Below are 19,847 nucleotides of genomic sequence, written 5' to 3'. Positions count from 1 at the left end.
AGTAGGTCCTAATGGATGGCTTTTTCAGAAGCCCCATGTTCAAGTGAAGTCCCCAGAACTTACCCAACTCTGCTGCATCTACAGGGGTCCACCTATGAGATTGGGCATAAAATGATGTGGGGTTCTTAGTAATATACTGTTGGGCATATAAATTAGGAATCATGCACACGACCGTAGCCGTGTGCACGGCCGTGATTTTCGGGTCGGCCGGCTGCGGACTGTCAGCGGACTGTCAGCCGCAGGCCGCCCGCAAATCGCGGGACATGCACATGGCCGCGGCCATTGTTTTCAATGAGCCCGGACCGCAGAACCGGGCCGTAATAAGACATGCCCGTTCTTTCTGCAGTCCGGGCTACCGGGCCGTGCACGGACCGCAAAAACTACGGTCGTGTGCACGGCCCCATAGAAAAGAATAGGGCCGCAATTCTCCCTTGGATTTTCGGGGGAATTGCGGCCCCAAAAACACGGTCGTGTGCATGAGGCCTAAGTCTGGGAGACCATAAGATCTATAAAGTCATCAGTGAAGAAGAACTTGAAAAAGTCCATTTCACTGAGCCCTGCCGTATTAAATTTTATCCCTGAGCTGCCCGTGTACTCTGGGATTTGGGGCTCATAAATGTCTGGTGTGGGGGTTCAAATGGGGTCACTTCGCTCGGGGGCTTCAACTCCAGTGGTGGTCCTGGGGCGTCTCCTAGGGGGTTACTCTTCTTCATCACTGGATGAGGAGGGGGATAAATAAAACAGAGTCTCACCATCCGACGACTCAGTGTCGGAGGCAAGAAATGAATATGCCTCTTCGGCACTAAATGTCCGTTGGAACATGTTTGATTGCTTGCCTAACTAGGAGCCATATGCTGCTACCTAAACCAGCCCAAAAAATTGGTGTTTTTAAAAAACGAGTGGGCTTCCCTGAGAATAAATCTAACTAGGGCGAGGGTTCCTAACACTAAACATAATTAGATTATATTTGAACTTCTCTGAGACTAAATCTAACTACGGCGACTATTCCCTGACACTAAACCTAACTAGATTATTCCGAGCTTCCCTAACAATAAACCTAACTACGGTGACGGGTGCCTGACACTAAAACTATCTAGATTATTCCGAGCTTCCCTGACGCTAAATCTAACTATGGTGAAGGGCCCCTAACACTAGATCTAACTACGGTGACGGATTCCTGACGCTAAATTCCTTGACGCTATACCGAACTACGCTTTTTGACGGTTCCCTGACACTAACTAACTCTAATACTAAACTAACCAGTTAAATTGTCTAAATTAACAGGTTGTTTTTAAAAAAAAAATTATATATTTTTTTATTTTATATGTTTAGAAAAAAAAGAAAAAAATAATCCCCAGGGACCAAGAAATTAGTCCTGAAGACTAAGAAGTGGTCAGTGATAGGAGATAACTGACCAAAAATGTGGGGGGAACACAAGGAGGAAGGGTACAGGACTGGGCAGTGGATTGGGGAGGTGGAAAGCAGAAAAAAAGTATTTTTTTCAATTTTTTTAACTTTTTTTCACTCTTTTTCTTCTATCTCCAACAGAGGCGTTCAGGGCAGGTGCCACAGGATGTGATGTCAGGGAGAGGAAGTGAAGAGGCCGATCGCCACTATTGGACAGTTACTCACTGACTGACCAATAGTGGCGATCATGGAGGCGGGACCATCGCGACAGGTCCCGACGTATTGAGCTGTGATAGCCTGCTGTCGGAAACAGCAGCTGTCACAACTTGTGCACGCGTCATTGAAAAATGGCGATGCATTTTCCCTGCGACCGTAATATTCCGTCGCTGAGCGCAAAGGGGTTAAAATACATTGAATACACAGTGTCAAGAAACTTTAATGTAACTTTTTCAATGGTTTTCAATGACTTAAAGAGGCTCTGTCACCAGATTTTGCAACCCCTATCTGCTATTGCAGCAGATAGGCGCTGCAATGTAGATTACAGTAACGTTTTTATTTTAAAAAAACGAGCATTTTTGGCCAAGTTATGACCATTTTTGTAGTTATGCAAATGAGGCTTGCAAAAGTCCAAGTGGGTGTGTTTAAAAGTAAAAGTCCAAGTGGGCGTGTATTATGTGCGTACATCGGGGCGTTTTTAATACTTTTACTAGCTGGGCGCTCTGATGAGAAGTATCATCCACTTCTCTTCAGAACGCCCAGCTTCTGCCTGATCACGCTGTGACGTCACTCACAGGTCCTGCATCGTGTCAGACGAGCGAGGACACATCGGCACCTGAGGCTACAGTTGATTCTGCAGCAGCATCAGCGTTTGCAGGTAAGTAGCTACATTGACTTACCTGCTAACGCCGAGGCTGCTGCAGAATCAACTGAAGCCTCTGGTGCCGATGTGTCCGACACGATGCAGGACCTGTGAGTGACGTCACAGATCTGCACTGCCAGAAGCTGGGCGTTCTGAAGAGAAGTGGATGATACTTCTCATCAGAGCGCCCAGCTAGTAGAAGTATTAAAAACGCCCCGATGTACGCACATAATACACGTCCACTTGGACTTTTGCAAGCCTCATTTGCATAACTACAAAAATGGTCATAACTTGGCCAAAAATGCTCGTTTTTTAAAAATAAAAACGTTACTGTAATCTACATTGCAGCGCCTATCTGCTGCAATAGCAGATAGGGGTTGCAAAATCTGGTGACAGAGCCTCTTTAAGTGATAAGTTATCACGCTGCAGCAAGTTATCAGATTCAGGATAAGGATTCCTACATCCAAACAAAGAAACAAGAAGTTCATCTGCTCACCAGGCCGTCCATGTGTCCAATAATCTCTCGGTGCGTGGATAATAGTCTGGTAACTTTATGGAGCATTAAAATGGAGGCACACAGCCCCCTGTAGATGATGGCACACAGCCCCCCTGTAGATGAAGGCACACAGCCCCCTGTAGATGATGGCACACCGCCCCCTGTAGATGGCACACAGCCCCCTTGTAGATGATGGCACACAGCCCCCCTGTATACCATGGCACACAGCCCCCCTGTAGATGATGACACAGACACCTCTCCGGAGAAAGCACCATACCCCCCCTCCCTGTAGTAATCTTCCGGGACTCTTTCTGTAAATTCAGGACAGTCCCGAAAAATTTTCTACAGTTGACAACATTGTCCCCTGTACTAGCGCCATGATACCCTTGTAGTGGGCGCAACAATATCCAAAATTTTTGGTCTGCCTGAATGCCTCACATACTCACCGATGCATGACCCATGAGACTAGAGACCACACCTGTAGAGGACGGCGCTGCATCGGTGAGTATGTGTCATTGCGCCGCCGACAGCCAGCAAGGGAGCCAATAGTTCCCTTGCCTCTTGAATCCCCATATCACAGAACCGTTTTTAACGGCTATTACATGTATTGACAGCCGTTAAAAATTGATTCATTGACTCCTATGGGGGCCGTCTGGCCTTGAAAGCGGCCAAAAATAGGACATGTCCTATTTTTTGAAGGCCAATATTCACGGGTGGTTAAAAAAAAGCCATGTGAATACACCCATAGAACATCATTGATCTGAAAAAGGAAGTTTTTTACTGTCGTGTGAATGTAGCCTAAAACGAAATTCAATAAAATGTATCCTTTATTAGTTCAAATGTTGCCATCTTTACCTTGACTTTTAACGCATTAAATAAACAATCCCTTATCTTGACTTTTTCAATGGCTTTTGTTGTGTGATATAACGCTGCAATAAATGATATTTTATTTCACATATAGTGAAAAGTAGTAATCAGAAAATAGGTTTTTAATGTTTCGGTCTATACATTCGACCTTCTTTAGACACGGATTACGACCGTGGATACAGATATGCGGCGCTTGTGACCTCGGTCGCTATTGGATAATGGCGCCATTATTTTTGGATTACTACTTTTCGCTATATGTGAAATAAAGCATCACTTATTGCATAATACCTTGGAGTGCTGAGTTCCCATTTTTTACACATTGGCGTGGAAGCCTACTCACGCACCCCTGAAACACGGAGTGCTGGGGAATCAAGAAAGTATCATGCTGCAACAAGTTATCAGAGTCAAGTTAAAGATGGCTACATCTGTATAACAGTATAAAATCCATCTAGTAACAGATTACACGTTTCATACATTACATGTTCTTAGTCGTAGCCCCTATAATAACACATGTATCTTTCTTCCATGTTTATAAAACAGCAGCCCCATGTAACCCCTATATCCAGTGTATACACAGACAGTCTATCCAGGCAGTAGGAGATAATCGATGATGTAACTGATACTGCAGCCATTTTTGATGTCACTGATGATGTCATAGACAGTACTAGTCGTTAGGTTCTATGTGCAGCTGGATTACATATTTTCTACTATTTCTGCCAATGATATCTGGACCAGGACTGTGATTGACTGTGTGATTGGCAGGTAAGATGCAGCATTTTATCATTAATTCTACATGTTACTAGATACATGAAATATATACGCTCTAGAAATCTCATATAAGGCCAGATTCACACTGGACATTACTGCAGCAATTTTTAACCACACCAACACCTCATCACAACTATATGATTGTAGAAGGATTTTTTTCTGGTGATTGTCGGGAGTTGGGTTTGCTTTTTTTTTTTTAGACAAAGTTCAAGTTCTAGTAAAATGTTTCTATTAATGCAACTAACAACTGAACATGTGGATTTTACATTCAGATTTCAATGTTTCATATTTTCTCATTAAAGTTACAACTTAGTACAACACAGTATGTTCACACAGCCTATTTTCAGACGTTTCTTGGGCCGTAAACACCCCGAAAAATAGCTGAAAATACAGAGGCTGGACGCCTCCAAACATCTGCCCATTGATTTCAATGGAAAAAGCGGGCGGTTTGTTCCGATGGTGCATTTTACGTGGGCGTTTGATAAAGTCAATAGAAAAAAGCTGTCAGTAATGTGGAATGTGACTTCTCAAGTATTTTCTAAAACAGACATGTCCAGAGAGATGTCAGATCCTCTATAATTTTATACTTTTTCAGTTTTCAATATGACGTCTAATTTTTCTGCTAAGTCTTTGTTTACATCTGTGTTGCAGGCTCTGTTAGTGGTTCTGCTCCTATGATACAGGAGTACAGCGAAAATAGCAACGCACATGTGAACAGAGCCTTAGTTGGTAGAGGGAACTCATTTATATTATCTTCACTGTTTACATATTTTATTATATTCTAATTAAAATTAGATATTATTTGTATTTTCTCAGTTACAATGGAGAATTTGGGGAGAGGTGATTCTTCTGACTGTCTTCCATCTAGATAATTGTAGCTTATTAACCCCTTAAGGACACGGCCAATTTTAGCCTTGAGGACAGAGCAATTTTTTTTACATTTCCCTCTTTGCATCCCGACGCTCATAACGCTTTTATTTTTTGTACGACGTAGTTGTATGAGACTTTGTTTTTTGCGGGACAAGTTGTACTTTATGTACGTACCATTTTTTGGTACAAATACATTATCGTTTAATTTCTATACATTTTTAATTAGATTAAAATGCAGAAAAAAAGCAGTTGTGCAGCAGTTTTAATATTTATTTTTTTTACACCATACACCGATCATCATAAATAATGGTATAGATTTGTAGTACAGGTTGTTACGGTCGTGGCGATACCAAATATGTCTATATTATTTCATGTTTTGGGACTTATATTTTAAAAAGTTGATTTATTATAAAAAAGGTGTATTTCTGTGTATTTTATTTACTTTTTATTTATTTATTTACCATTATTATTTTTTTACATTCATGTAACTTTTTTTTTTAATCCCATAAAGGGATTTATCATTTTGATTTTTATTTTGTAACTGCAATGTACTGGCATAGATCTATATGCCAGTACATTAGCCTGTTACTGATTGTACACAGGCAGTTGTTAGGGCATACCTCAGTATGCCCGAACAACAGGAAATATGTTCAGACAGCCCTGGGGTCCTTCACTGGACCCTGGGCTGTCTGGCCATACGAGTTGTGGGCTTTGATCGCATCACAGTTATTTTCTGTGACGCGATCAATGTGCAGTCCCCTCTCCTTGAACGCCGCGATCAGCTGTCATCGCGGCGTTCAAAGGGTTAACAGCGGAGAGAAGATGTTTCTCTCCTCTCCGCTGTCAGAGCGGGGCCGTGACTGTGTATTACAGCCGTTGCCCCACTCTCGATCGCGCGCACAGACGCGCAGGGACGACTGTCACACAGGACGAGTATGCTCGTCCTAATGCGCGAAGTGCTCGCCGCTCAGGACGAGCATACTCGTCCTGTGTCGGCAACCAGTTAAACAAATTTACATGTGTGTACAAAAAGCTCATCTCTAATATATAAACCTATTATTAGACATATATCACATATAAAGAATATCATTTTTCCAAATAAAAAAACATATCTTTGTTAAAAGTATACAAACATAAAAAAATAACAATCGATGGAACAAACCGGATTCAAGCCGGCATCAGCCGATCACATAAATGCACACTCATAGATGTGACTCATACAAAATCCTCTATAATAGCTAGGGGAGAAAAATAGGAACAAATATTTACCAGATGGTTGTGAATAGTCTTAAACAGCTACCGTATATTATCCTAATAAGGCTCAGCAGTAGCCAGGGCTGGCCTTAGGGGTGTGAGACCTGTGCCATTACATAGGGCGCATCCCTCGAGCAGGTGGAACGTGGCGCTGCGCTGGCTCCCTTCCACTGCTTGTGTTTTAGAAGCAGCCGGGCAACTCAGCAGCTGCCTTTCCGCTAGGGCGCTTCTCTCACTGGCGTGGCATCTCTAGCAGCGACAGCGGACATGAGGGTGCCCATCATGGCCGGTGTCGCCGCTAGCAGCCGCTGTGGCTGCTACAGTTGTAGTGACGCCACATTTAATAGTATCTGCATCTTTAAGACGCAGATACTATTGAACACTATAGCAGAGCGGAGAGTATCTGTCACAAAGTATTGCAGTTTTTTATGCATTTTTTTAATGCATTTTTACCATACAACAATTATAGGCCATGTCCCTAAACATTCTGAAACTATCAGCATTGATTGTATAGTATCAGACCATGGCTATGGACAAAAGGAAATAGCAGCACCCGGTTGTCAATTTCTGCTTACATTTCCAGGAGTAATAAAAGAGGAACGGCACAATGAAGCGCTCTATCATGGTCTCAGGTCCAGGTGTAGGAGGGCTGCTCAAAGAATAAGGAGAGCGCCCAATTAATGCCCAGTATAGAAAGTAGGAGAGTCCAAGGTAAGTGCCGAATATTTATTGTATCTCTACACAAGTTATATCACATATTTACTGGCTGGATGCTTTTTAGTAATCATGGATATTTTCTCTGGTACCGAAATCAAAGAAGCCAATTTCAGTTTTTTCAAATTGTCCCTCAGAAAATAAGGTTGTACTTCCTAATATTCCTCGCTTCAATGCTGGGGGTGGAAGAATAGAAAAAATGTCCCTTGCAAAATGTACTGAGCGCTTATTACTGACAAGCTACAAACCTGTAATATATTAGGAAAAGAGACCAAGTGCCTGGAAACCCGATGTGGTCAACTATGGATCCAGACTAAGCTGCCACCTAAACTTATTTGTTGTCAGCAAACTTGGTGCATGCCCAGTATATTCATTACATGTATCCAAATTATATGTGTCCAGAGACGCCACAAAACAAAAAGAGAATCAGAAACTCCACTTTTCTCCATGGTTTCCCTTTAAGGTTTGGTTTATATAGAGACATAACGTTTAGCTCCTTGGCATTGATGTCAAATCTATACCAGGTCCCGCCAATCACCATATACCATATATAATCTGGACACCACAGACACAATAGGCTGGTTTTATGGAAAATGTGGTCCTAGGCAACCAGCAAATTAGACTCGCACCCACCCCCATCCCACCACAAAATCTTTTTATACAGTTTTTTTTTATTTATCTGGTGGTCTAAGGCAGTGAAAGGGTTCAGTGTAAATTCACTGGTGGTTTAAGGATGTTAAAGCGGCTCTGTCACCAGATTTTGCAACCCCTATCTGCTATTGCAGCAGATAGGCGCTGCAATGTAGATTACAGTAACGTTTTTATTTTTAAAAAACGAGCATTTTTGGCCAAGTTATGACCATTTTTGTAGTTATGCAAATGAGGCTTGCAAAAGCCCAAGTGGGTGTGTTTAAAAGTAAAAGTCCAAGTGGGCGTGAATTGTGTGCGTACATCGGGGCGTTTTTAATACTTTTACTAGTTGGGCGCTCTTAAGAGAAGTATCATCCACTTCTCTTCAGAACGCCCAGCTTTTGACAGTGCAGATCTGTGACGTCACTCACAGGTCCTGCATCGTGTCGGCCACATCGGCACCAGAGGCTACAGTTGATTCTGCAGCAGCATCAGCGTTTGCAGGTAAGATCGACTTACCTGCAAACGCTGATGCTGCTGCAGAATCAACTGTAGCCTCTGGTGCCGATGTGGCCGACACGATGCAGGACCTGTGAGTGACGTCACAGATCTGCACTGTCAGAAGCTGGGCGTTCTGAAGAGAAGTGGATGATACTACTCTTCAGAGCGCCCAGCTAGTAAAAGTAGTAAACACGCCCCGATGTACGCACATAATACACGCCCACTTGTACTTTTACTTTTAAACACACCCACTTGGACTTTTGCAAGCCTCATTTGCATAACTACAAAAATGGTCATAACTTGGCCAAAAATGCTCGTTTTTTAAAAATAAAAACGTTACTGTAATCTACATTGCAGCGCCTATCTGCTGCAATAGCAGATAGGGGTTGCAAAATCTGGTGACAGAGCCTCTTTAAGGGATTATTTTTAAATTATCTGGTCGTCTAGGACAGTTAAGGGGGTGAAAAGTAAAATCAGGATTCCTCTAGGAGATGGGGCATTTGGGATTGGCATTTGTAAATTGCCCAGATTGTGACCCCCCTAATGCCAGTCATGGACACCAGGGCCTGGGTGTGACTGCAACCTCTTCACCCTTATAATTATGTTCTCTGGGTTTACACTAACATTACAAAATGTGTTCAATGTCTGACTCGTCCTGTGATAGAAAATGAAATGTGTGAAAGTAAATATATTATTATTCATTCTAGATATGGGCTTATTTTATGTTTATTCCATTATGTATTTTACAGACATTTATAACATCTGATTATGTGGCACCAGTGACAGCCGACATGCTAGGATATATACTGTATATATGTAAGTATTATAGCAAATAACAACCTATAGAAATTCTATAATCTGATGTCATCCAGAATGTTCCTATAGAGACACATGACAAGACTGTGGGAACTAATTCCCCAATGTTGTTAAACCAGGCACGGTCTTAGGGGTGTGCGACCTGTGCGGTTACACTGGGTGCATCACCTGTCACTACTGAATGGGGCGACACTGGTCTTGATGTCTGGGGCACCCATTGCTTGAACTCTCAATCCCACTCTTCATGTAAAAAAAATAAAGGGCACTGCTCAGGGTGCAGATACATTCCCTTAATAATGGATTACATTACAGTGTGGCGGACAATATCTGTCTGGCGGTGTTATTTGGGCACTGTACGATTGCATTATTTGAGTACTATATTCTACGCCATAAAGCTGAATTCACACGCTGCAGAATTGCTGCGCGGCAAAATTCACAAGTGTTACAGGTAAATAGTTACAGTTTCAAAACCTTATCCACATGTAGCAAAAGTAAACGCTGTGAATTTTGCTGCTGCTCTATATTATTATTATTATAGACATGCTACATAAAAAAGATATTATGATATTAGTAATATATAAGGGACTTGTTATTTATGTAATTTCCTAATACATTGTTGGACAATGGAGGCAGTACACAGCGCACACAGAGTCTACATTACCGGTACTGCAGTCTGTGCGCCACATACAGGTCCGTCCACATGAAATTGCTGTGTACATGAGCCCCAGTGTATATTTCCTTCATTGTTGGGTTGTCGATACTGAACACACCTCAGTCTGGAGAAATAAAACGACACAATTATTGTTTTTTCCAGAACACCTTAAGATCGGCTGCCTGCTGCCAGGGGGACTCTCTGAAGCAATATTTCATCTATGCAAGGTGCGTCTATTATTAGTTACTATGTGCAGTGTCCACCAATACCCTCCACAGTTAGAATGACACTTTTTGTATGTGCTGGGTCAGAATGCCCTTTTGTATGGCCCCACAGTAATGAAGCCCCCTTTTGTAAGCCCCGACTCAGTCCTTTTATTCCTCATATTAATAGCGCCCCCTTTGCGCCTATAAAATAAAAAATGATACTCACCTAATAGACGACCAACCGGGTTAGACATTCTGCTTCCTACAAAATCAGTGGCCTGGCGCAGACGGAGTGACATCATCATGCTGGGCCTCTGATATCATTAGTATACTCCGGGTGCCTCGTTGGCTACAGGTCTGAATTAGGCCATGGCCTACGAAATCATATGGCACGGCAGGAACCCAATGGCTCCCTGCGCCGTTATTGTTTGTCCAATTTCAGGGGCGTATGGAGCCCCAGAGCTGTGGGCCACCCCAAATCCCTGGACCCCTATTTACCCCTTTGGTAATCTTACACTGGTTGGGGAACTGGACTCTGTTCTAGATGAAAATGTTGCCATTGATTGAGATTTGTCCTAATACATTGACTTTCTTTCTCCTAGAATTAATTCCTCATAAGAGTTAATGATAACCACACGTCCCAGGAGGCCAGATCAAAGATTAAGCAGAGCCCTCCACCTCACCTCACATAATGTTCTACATTCAGCCGGACAAATTCAGTAGGAGAGTCCAAGGTCAGTGTATTTTATTAACTGTATCTCTAAATGATCGCATAGGGCGTATTACTGGTCAATACTGAAGAGGGCGCTACCACCATTGATGGCCTGGTCACCCTCAACTTACACTCCCGATCCGACATTTAGGGCCCAAACCTATAATATAAAAAAAACAGAAAGATTCAATCCCTAGTTTATTGACTGGGTGATGTTATTTGAGCACTGTAAGATTAAATAATTTGGACACTACATGGTGCATCATAAGGGGGAGGACGTCACAGATACTGCACATGTCACCATTAAACCTAAGTCCGGCCCTGGATGTGACACAATAGCTGCCACGTGACATGCCATCCACACTGACATGACCGCTGTGGCCTAGTAACTAAAGACAACAAAATCACCAGCGCAGGAGCAACAGGGAATTTTAAAAATTAGTAGGGACTATTTGTTATTTTTAGACATATGTGGCTCATACTAAGGTTTTTGAAACTGTCAGAAAATCAATTTAATAATTATTTTGTCTGTTGAATCCAGAAACACAATTTACCATTTTCTACTCTCTCTACTCCAGTCCAAAAGACTCCACAAAAGACAAATTAGAAGTTTTCCACTAAGAATAAGATTATATAGGAGAATAACGATAAGCTCCTGGTCCTTGATACAAAATCTATACCAGGGTCCTCCAACTATCATGTGCCATTATACTGCTGGTGTTATTTATGTGGCAGGGGGGCATTGGACTCTTCCTGTGATAGAAAATGAAATATGTGAAAGTAAATATATTACTATTCATTACAGATATGGGGCTATTTTATGTATGTGCATTAAATCCATTATGTATTTTACAGACATTTACAACATCTGAATATGTGGCACAAGTGACAGCCGACATGCTAGAAGATCCACTGGATATATGTAAGTATTATAGCAAATAACAACCTATAGAAATTCTATAATCTGATGTCATCCAGAATGTTCCTATAGAGACACATGACAAGACTGTGTGAACAAATTCTCCAAGGTTGTCAATAGGCAGATCATATATTTGTTGATATGATGAACCATACTAAGCGCACGTCATAATATCTTCACAGTTTATACTTTTTGTTCCAGAAATACTTATGATCGGCTGCCTGCTGCCAGGGGGACTCTCTGAAGTAATATTTCATCTATATGCGGTATGTCCATCATTGTTACTATATACAGTACCCACCAGTAGCTCTGTACATTGAAAAAAGTGATGAGCGGGCAAAATGCCAAGAAAGGCATAGCAGTGGGGAACTTTGGATAGTTGGTAGGAATAGGCATAATGTAAGTTAGGGGTATCTTTGTCCAAAATGCTGGCCACATTGGGACTGAACGTAGGTGTAAGGTAATTGGGTGAGGGGACTTAGGGTAGTGTAGTGGAATTTTAGACAGCTTTGGTCTGCCAAGAACATTTGCGATGTGTCAAGGCCTGGTTAAAGTATCTACAATGGCTTCAGGAAGGGAGAGTAGTAACTAGGGGGCCCGTCAATGACCTCGATTTCACGGCGCCACAGGCTGGAAGTTCAATAGGCCTAAATTAGGGCTAATATTTTGGTGTGAAACTGGAGGCGGCCGTACCACTATGATGCAATAGAAAAGGACTTAAGTGAGTTGCATTACACAGTCATGATCTGCAGGCATAGGTGATAATGGACACTGGCAGAATGTTTTTATGTTTACAGCACTCAAGTGGAAAGCAATGGAAGGTGCCGGGATATTGCCACGTATAGAGCCCCCACAAGTCATGTAGCACACAGAACCTGGACTTGGGGTATACTGGATTGTTGGGAACATGGCACAATGATGGGCCAAGTGCCAGGGTCCTTGCGCAGGGTTCCTGGGTCGGTGAGGGCAACATTATCCCAGGAGGGCCTCATAATCTCAACATGGGAGAGGGACATCTTGGGGGTTGCCAAAATGTTTATAACATGGAGTACTGGCACAATGTTTGGAATTACAGGAGCAGCACATCTGGATGTAAAGAGAAGCAGAAAAAGGCAACAGTAGCTGGTTGAGTCTGATTCTGATCTGTCAGATGATTATGAGTGGTCTGATGTTGGGGATAGAAGGGCTAATGGGCAAGACAATTAACCCCTTGCGTACCTTCGACGTACTATTACGGAATAAACTGTCACTATGTGAAATCACATAGTGACAGAACAGCGGCGCCAGCTGTCATTGACAGCTAACCGTCTCTGCTACCGGCCTGGGGACTAATTAACAGTCCCCAATGCCGGCGATTGCTGTGATTGGTCAGTCTCTTAAGACTGACCAATCACAGCCGTCTGTGACGTCGTCTGCAGGAGAAAGCTCCTGTCACTTTCTCTGATCTCCTCACTTCTGTGAGATACGTGAGGAGATCAGAGAAAGCGGTGTAAAAAAACAAAACACTATTTTTATTAACCCCTTCCCGAAAATGGGCGTATAGTAACGCCCTGAGGATGAAGCGGGCACAGGAGCTGTGCTCGCTCCATCTTCATCGGATGTCGGCTGTAATATACAGCCGACATCCCACTGCAACTACAGCGATCACTGTCCTCTCCAATCGCTGTAGTTTAACCCCTTAAATGCCGCTGTCAATAGCGACAGCGGCATTTAAGTGATTGATACAGAGGGAGGGGGCTCCCTCTGCACCTCATTGCCCCCCCCCCCCGCGAAAAATCGCGGGGTTCTGATGGTTGCAATGGTTGCCAGGTACGGGAGCCTATTAGGTCCTGCCCAAGGCAGGACGTAATAGGCTCAACTGTCAGTTGTAAAGTGACAGTTACAATACACTGCACTACATCAGTACATACAGAAGTAGTGCAGTGTACTGTGCAGGGGATCAGAAGATCAGATCTGCCAGTCCCCTAGTATGTGTAAAATAAAAAGTGAAAAAAAAGTAAAAAAAAAGTTTTAGATAAATAAATAAATACAAGTTTTACGTAATAAAAACAATAATCGCCTTGTTTCCCTGATCAAGCCCTTTATAATTAGAAAAAAAATGAAAAAAAAGACAAAAACTAGACATAATAGGTATCGCCGCGTTCGTATCGGCCTGACCTAAAAAAATATCATATTATTTATCCCGCACGGTGAACACCGTAAAAAAAATACCATAAAAAACAATGGCAGAATTTCCTTTTTTGGTCACGTTGTTTCCAAAAAAATTGAATAAAAAGTGATCAAAAAGTCGCGCGTAGCCAAACATGGTACCAATAAAAACGACAGTGTGTCACGCAAAAAATGTATGTACTCCGCACAGATTACATATGCCCCCACATTATAAACTGAAACACCAGTAAAACACTAAACAAAACTACTACCAAGCAAAATCTGCGCTCCAAAAGCCAAATGGCGCTCCTTCTGGGCCTGGCAATGTGCCCAAACAGCGGTTTATGACCACATATGGGGTATTACCGTACTCTGGAGAACCGCTTAACAATTTATGGGGTGTGTGTCTCCAGTGGTACAAGCTGGGCCCAACGCTTTGGGCACTGAAATAGCATATATGTGGAAAATGTCAATTTCTAATCTGCAACATCCACTGTGCACTAATTTCTGCAAAACCTTTGGGGGTCAAAATGCTCACTACACTTCTAGATGAATTCCTTGAGGGGTGTAGTTTCCTAAATGGGGTCACTTCTCGGGAGTTTTCACTGTACTCGTACCTCAGCGCAATGCAACATGGCACCAAGAACCAATTTTGTAAAATCTCCACTCCAAAAACGAAATTGCACTTTTTCCGTTTAGACCCTTGCCGTATGTCCAAATAGCCGTTTACAACCACATATGGGGTATTTCCGTAATCAGGAGAAATTGTGTAACACATTTTGGGGTGTCTTTTCTCCTGTATTCCTTGTGGAAATGAAAAATTCTGAGCTAAAGCTACAGGTTATTGGAAAAAAAAATGTTTTCATTTTCACGGACCAATTCTAATAAAATCTATAAAACACCTGGGCTCAAAATGCTCACTATACCTCTAATTTAATTCTTTCAGGGGTATAGTCTCCAAATTGGGATCACATCTGGGGAATTTCTACTGTACTGGTACTTCAGGGGCTCTGCAAATGCGACATGGCCCCCAGAAACCAATTCAGCAAAATCTGAGCTGCAAAATCCAAATGGTGCTCCGTCCCTTCTGAGCCCTGCCGTGGGTCCAAACAGCAGTTTATTACCACATATGGGGTATTACCGTAATCAGGAGAAATTGCTTTACAAATGTTGAGGTGCTTTTTCTCCTTTATTCCTTATAAAAATTAGAAAATTCTGTGTTTTTTCCAAAAAAAAGTCTCTTTTCATCTTCACAGACTAATTCCAATAAATTCAGCAAAAAACCTGTGGGGTCAAAATGATAACTATACCACTAGAAAAATTCCTTGAGGGGTATAGTTTCCAAAATGGGGTCACTTTTGTGGGGATTCCACTGTTTAGGTCCCTCCAGGGCGTTGCAAACGTGACACGGCACTGAAAACCATTCCAGTAAAATCAGAGCTCCAAAATCCAAATGGGGGTTATTCCCTTCTGAGCCCTGCTGTGGGTCCAAACAGCAGTTTATTACCACATATGGGGTATTTCCGTAATCGTGAGAAATTGCTTTACAAATGTTGGGGTGCTTTCTCTCCTTTATTTCTTGCAAAAATTAGAAATTTTTACGTTTTTCTAGAAAAAAAGTAGATTTTCATTTTCACAGACTAACTCCAGAAAATATAGCAAAATACCTGTGGGGTCAAAATGCTAACTATACCCCTAGATAAATTCCCTGAGGGGTGTAGTTTAAAAAATGGGGGTCACTTTTGGGGGTTTCCACTGTTTTGGCACCACAAGACCTCTTCAAACCTGACATGGTGCCTAAAATATATTCTGAAAAAAGGAGGCCCCAAAATCCAAGAGGTGCTCCTTTGCTTCTGAGGCCTGTGTTTCAGTCCATTACCGCACTAGCACCACATGTGGGATATTTATAAAAACGGCAGAATCTGGGCAATAAATATTGAGTTGCGTTTCTCAGGTAAAACCTTCTGTGGTACAGAAAAAAATGTATTACATATGAATTTTGTAAAAAAAAATGAAATTTGAAAATTTCAGCTCTACTTTCCTTCAATTCCTGTAAAACGCCTAAAGGGTTGAAACACTTTCTGAATGCTGTTTTGGATACTTTGAGGGGTGCAGTTTTCAAAATGGGGTGTTTTATGGGGGTTTCTAATATATAGGGCACTCAAAACCACTTCAGAACTGAACTGGTCCCTGAAAAAATCGCTTTTTGAAATTTTCTTAAAAATATGAGAAATTGCTGCTAAAGTTCTAAGCCTTGTGAGGTCATAGAAAAATAAAAGGATGTTCAAAAAACGATGCAAACATAAAGTAGACATATGGGAGATGTTAATTGGTAACTATTTTGTGTGGTATTACCATCTGTTTTACAAGCAGATGCATTTAAAATTGGAAAAATCATAATTTCTTCATATTTTCGCTAAATGTTGGTGTTTTTCACAAATAAGCAATGAATTTATCGACCAAATTTTTGCACTAAACTAAAGTACAATATGTCACGAGAAAACAATCTCAGAATCAATTGGATAGGTAAAAGCATTCCGGAGTTATTACCACATAAAGTGATACATGTCAGATTTGAAAAAATGGGTCTGGTCCTCAAGGCCAAAATGAGCTGGGTACTCAAGGGGTTAAGGTGCTGAAAAAAAATGTTTAAGCAGGATAAAGCAAAAAGGTAAAAGCGAGGAGGCGTGATACCGAAAGCCAATCCTTTACTGGAAAGAGGGGGTAAAATTTGGGGTCAGGAAACATGTTTGTTGATTTCTACCTAAACACACTTGTCCCAGGAAATGTTGGGAACGATAAGTGGGGAAAGGCTTGTCTAGTTTTTGAGATGTCTATGGAAGCCGTTGCAGCTTGAGTGGTTGGGTAGCTGTCAGAGGGAAAAGAGGCAGAGGAGGTTATTAGGGATTGAGTGTAGAGATTTTGTATAGTATTGCAGTGTTATGGTGGTGGACCAGGACCCCCTTATTGATCAGGTGCCAATAAAAAGGGATGGTGCCTGTAAAGAAGGCTGGTAAGTATAAAAAAAATACATCTGTCGCATCTAAAAGAGGCATCAGTAAACGATGCAATAGACAAGGTGTTGAGTGAGTTGCATCATTAAAGCAGAATCTGCAGGTACGGGTGACAATGGATACTTGCAGAATGTTTTTGTGCCTACAGGACTGAAGCGAGAAGCAACGGAAGGGACCCGGATATTGCCACGGATAGGGCGTCCATGAATCATGCAGCACAAGGAACTGGACTTGGGATGTAATTGACTTTGGAGGCGATGGCGTACATTTGCAAAGAACGTAGTTGGCTTTCGAAGCGCGTAAGCGGTCTTGTATCATCAAGTCAACATGTCGTGTGGTTTATAAAATGTTTTTCTAATAAAGTCATCACATTGTCATGAGGATTGCTGGCCCGTATTTTCTTCTGTTTGCTGTAAATTTGTTGGACAGTGTGGTCAGGGGGTCATGAAGATTGGTCAGGGTGATCATTGGCTACCTGGGTAGGGGGACAGTTGGGTGCAGGTGGCCACGGCTGGCCCTAGAAGCGGAATTGGATGCCTGATGGTGCAGAACAAGGATGGGTGTGAGAAGGGTGGAGAGCAGTGCGACTTGCATAGCACGCCATGGCAAATTATCCGGCTATTGAAGACAAATCCTAAATACAATAGTTTAGTGTACAAATACAATATCAGATTCAAGCATAGATACGTATAGCATAGAGACGGGGCTAGAAATAAGCTCAGTTTATATATAAAGCACCAAAAAAAAGCTCAGTGTTATGGCTACGGACCGCTGCCGCTCACCCTCTGCAAATGGATGCGACCGCCACTACCTGGCTACCTGCCTAAATTCTCCTCCCAGAGACCACGGCTGGTGCGACCTTCCCTTCCTGGAGGGTGCGAGGAGTGCCTTAAAGAGGCAGCGCACGCACTTCCTAAAAGTTTCCTATCCTACCCCAGTGCACCCCCAGCACTCTGCCCTCCCACTCCTTGCTTGAACGTTGTTTGTACTTTTCCCATGTTTGTATTGCAAGTGGTCCCTTAGGGTTTTCCTGCTTGCTCCCAGTGTTCCCGTTCCCTGCATCCTATCTCTTGTATCTCGTGCTGTCTCCTAACTGTGCCTGCCTTGTATCTGAGTCGTGTGGTACGGCCTGCTGTATCACCACAACTGTGTGTCATCTGCCATCCCTGGTGCCATCCACCTCGACTGGCGCCACCTGTCACACCTAGCCCTATCTGCGCCGGAGCCTGCTATGGCAGAGTGGCCTCGTGGGTCCACATAAGGATGTAGCCATCTTTAACTTGACTCTGATAACTTGCTGCAAAATAAGGGATCTTTCCACTGTGTATTTAATGCGTTAAAAGTCAAGCTAAAGACGGCTACATCTGTACCCTAGATCGTGATAGTACGCTCAGGCCATGGAACCCGCTGGCTAGCCTAAGACCACAGTTCAGGTCATACGGACGGATATGTGTGACCTACATGCACGCCAGGATCAACTCCTCGTGGCTGTAAACTCCATCATCACCCGACTGGATCAACTCCCTGTTCCTTCCCGAGAGACTGCTGCCATTCCACTGCCCGTTACTTCTCCTGTCTGTCCCGGATCCACAGTTGCACTGTCTCTTCCTCCTCGCTATGACAGTGATCCTAGAGCCTGAGAGGGTTCATCAATCAATGTACCATGCATTTTAGACTGTGTGCTCACCTCTTCTCCTCTGATGAGGCCAAGATAGCGTTCATTATTTCCCTCCTCGCTGGCAAGTCCCTCGCATGGGCGAACCCCATCTTGGATCGTCAGGTGCCAGAAATTTCGGACTTATCCCTATTCTTACAGACTTTTCGTGCGGTGTTCAAGGAGCAGGGTCTAACATCCTCAGCAGCAGCCACTCTGCTAACCCTCAAGAAAGGGGCGTCCACATTAGGAGAACATGCCATCTCCTTCCGTACCCTGGCAGCAAAGTTGGCATGGAACAATGAAGCATTGGTAGTGACCTTTTTGCAGGGACTGTCCTCACACATCAAGGACGAGCTGGCAGCCCGCAACCTCCCACCTACCCTGGATGCCCTTATCCTGTTGGCTACCTGGGTCAACATGAGGATCCAGGAACGCGATCAGGAGGTTCGGGGGAGAGACATTTTCACAGATTGGCACCCTCGTTCAGGTCTGTGTTTGTATTGCGGACTTAAAGGCCGTTTCGTTCACCAATGTCCACAAAAGCTGGGAAACTCCAGCACCTAGAGAGGCAACTCTAGGTGGGATGATGCCAAACGTCAAAACCTCTTCCAAATTATCTATTCCTGTGACCATCATCTCGGGAGAGACATCACACTTCTCCTCTGCCTATCTTGACTCCAGGGCAGCTGGAAATTTCATCCAGCAGGATTTAGTGGACCGACTACATCTACCCACAGTTCTTCTAGAGAGACCCCTTGCTGTTGCTTCTGTAAATGGACTACCATTGCCCGATCCTATTGTGGCTATCATAAAACCACTGACGTCACAAATTGGAGTCCTTCACTCTGAACAGATCACCTTCCTATTCCTGCCTAAAGCCATCAACCCGGTTCTACTGGGTCTGCCTTGGCTTCATCTACACGCCCAGGTCCTTGACTGGAGTCCGCCCTGTTTTGCCTCCACTGCCTCAGTCACTCTCCGATCTACCATCTCATTATGCTAGTTTTGCGGACATCTTCAGTAAGAGCAGGTAGATAAAAACATTGGGAACCAGGTGGGATCCATTGTAAAAAAGAGACAACATCCAGGCGCAATACTTCAGGGAGTCCAACACATTTTTGAGAAAAATATATATATAATTCATTGTCTAAAACAATAGATCATAATAAAACATACATAAAAAAGAGAGATAGAGGTTCTCTTGAGGCACAATGCGTTTAGGGGAAACAGAACCCCTTTATCAAGTAAACAAGAGACCATAAAGTTTTCCAGAGAACCCCTTTAATGACCGCCGTGAAAAGGTGTAATGTTATTAAGGGGTTATATTCGCATTGTTGGGCGGTCATCTCCAGTTTAC

The 19,847-nt window shown here is 43.0% G+C and overlaps 1 long non-coding RNA gene across 2 annotated transcripts in view; it reads left to right on the top strand.

The window, feature by feature from the left end:
• Window positions 1–4,305: 4,305 nt before the first annotated feature.
• LOC142722928 (uncharacterized) overlaps window positions 4,306–19,847 on the top strand; it is a 90,697-nt gene continuing 75,155 nt past the window's right edge. Inside the window, exons 1-6 of one of the 2 annotated variants that reach the window (XR_012875196.1) lie at window positions 4,306–4,391; window positions 7,105–7,232; window positions 9,116–9,182; window positions 9,997–10,061; window positions 10,643–10,774; window positions 11,608–11,674. This is a non-coding gene — a long non-coding RNA (uncharacterized LOC142722928). Of the gene's footprint in view, window positions 4,392–7,104; window positions 7,233–9,115; window positions 9,183–9,996; window positions 10,062–10,642; window positions 10,775–11,607; window positions 11,675–19,847 lie in introns of those variants that run through there. The other variant, XR_012875195.1, reaches the window with a different exon arrangement.

The sequence above is a fragment of the Rhinoderma darwinii genome, unplaced genomic scaffold (assembly GCF_050947455.1).
Source record: "Rhinoderma darwinii isolate aRhiDar2 unplaced genomic scaffold, aRhiDar2.hap1 Scaffold_541, whole genome shotgun sequence".
Classification (NCBI taxonomy): Eukaryota; Metazoa; Chordata; class Amphibia; order Anura; family Rhinodermatidae; genus Rhinoderma; species Rhinoderma darwinii.
Note: the sequence above shows the minus strand (reverse complement) of the source record. Positions and strands in the feature narration are given on the sequence as shown.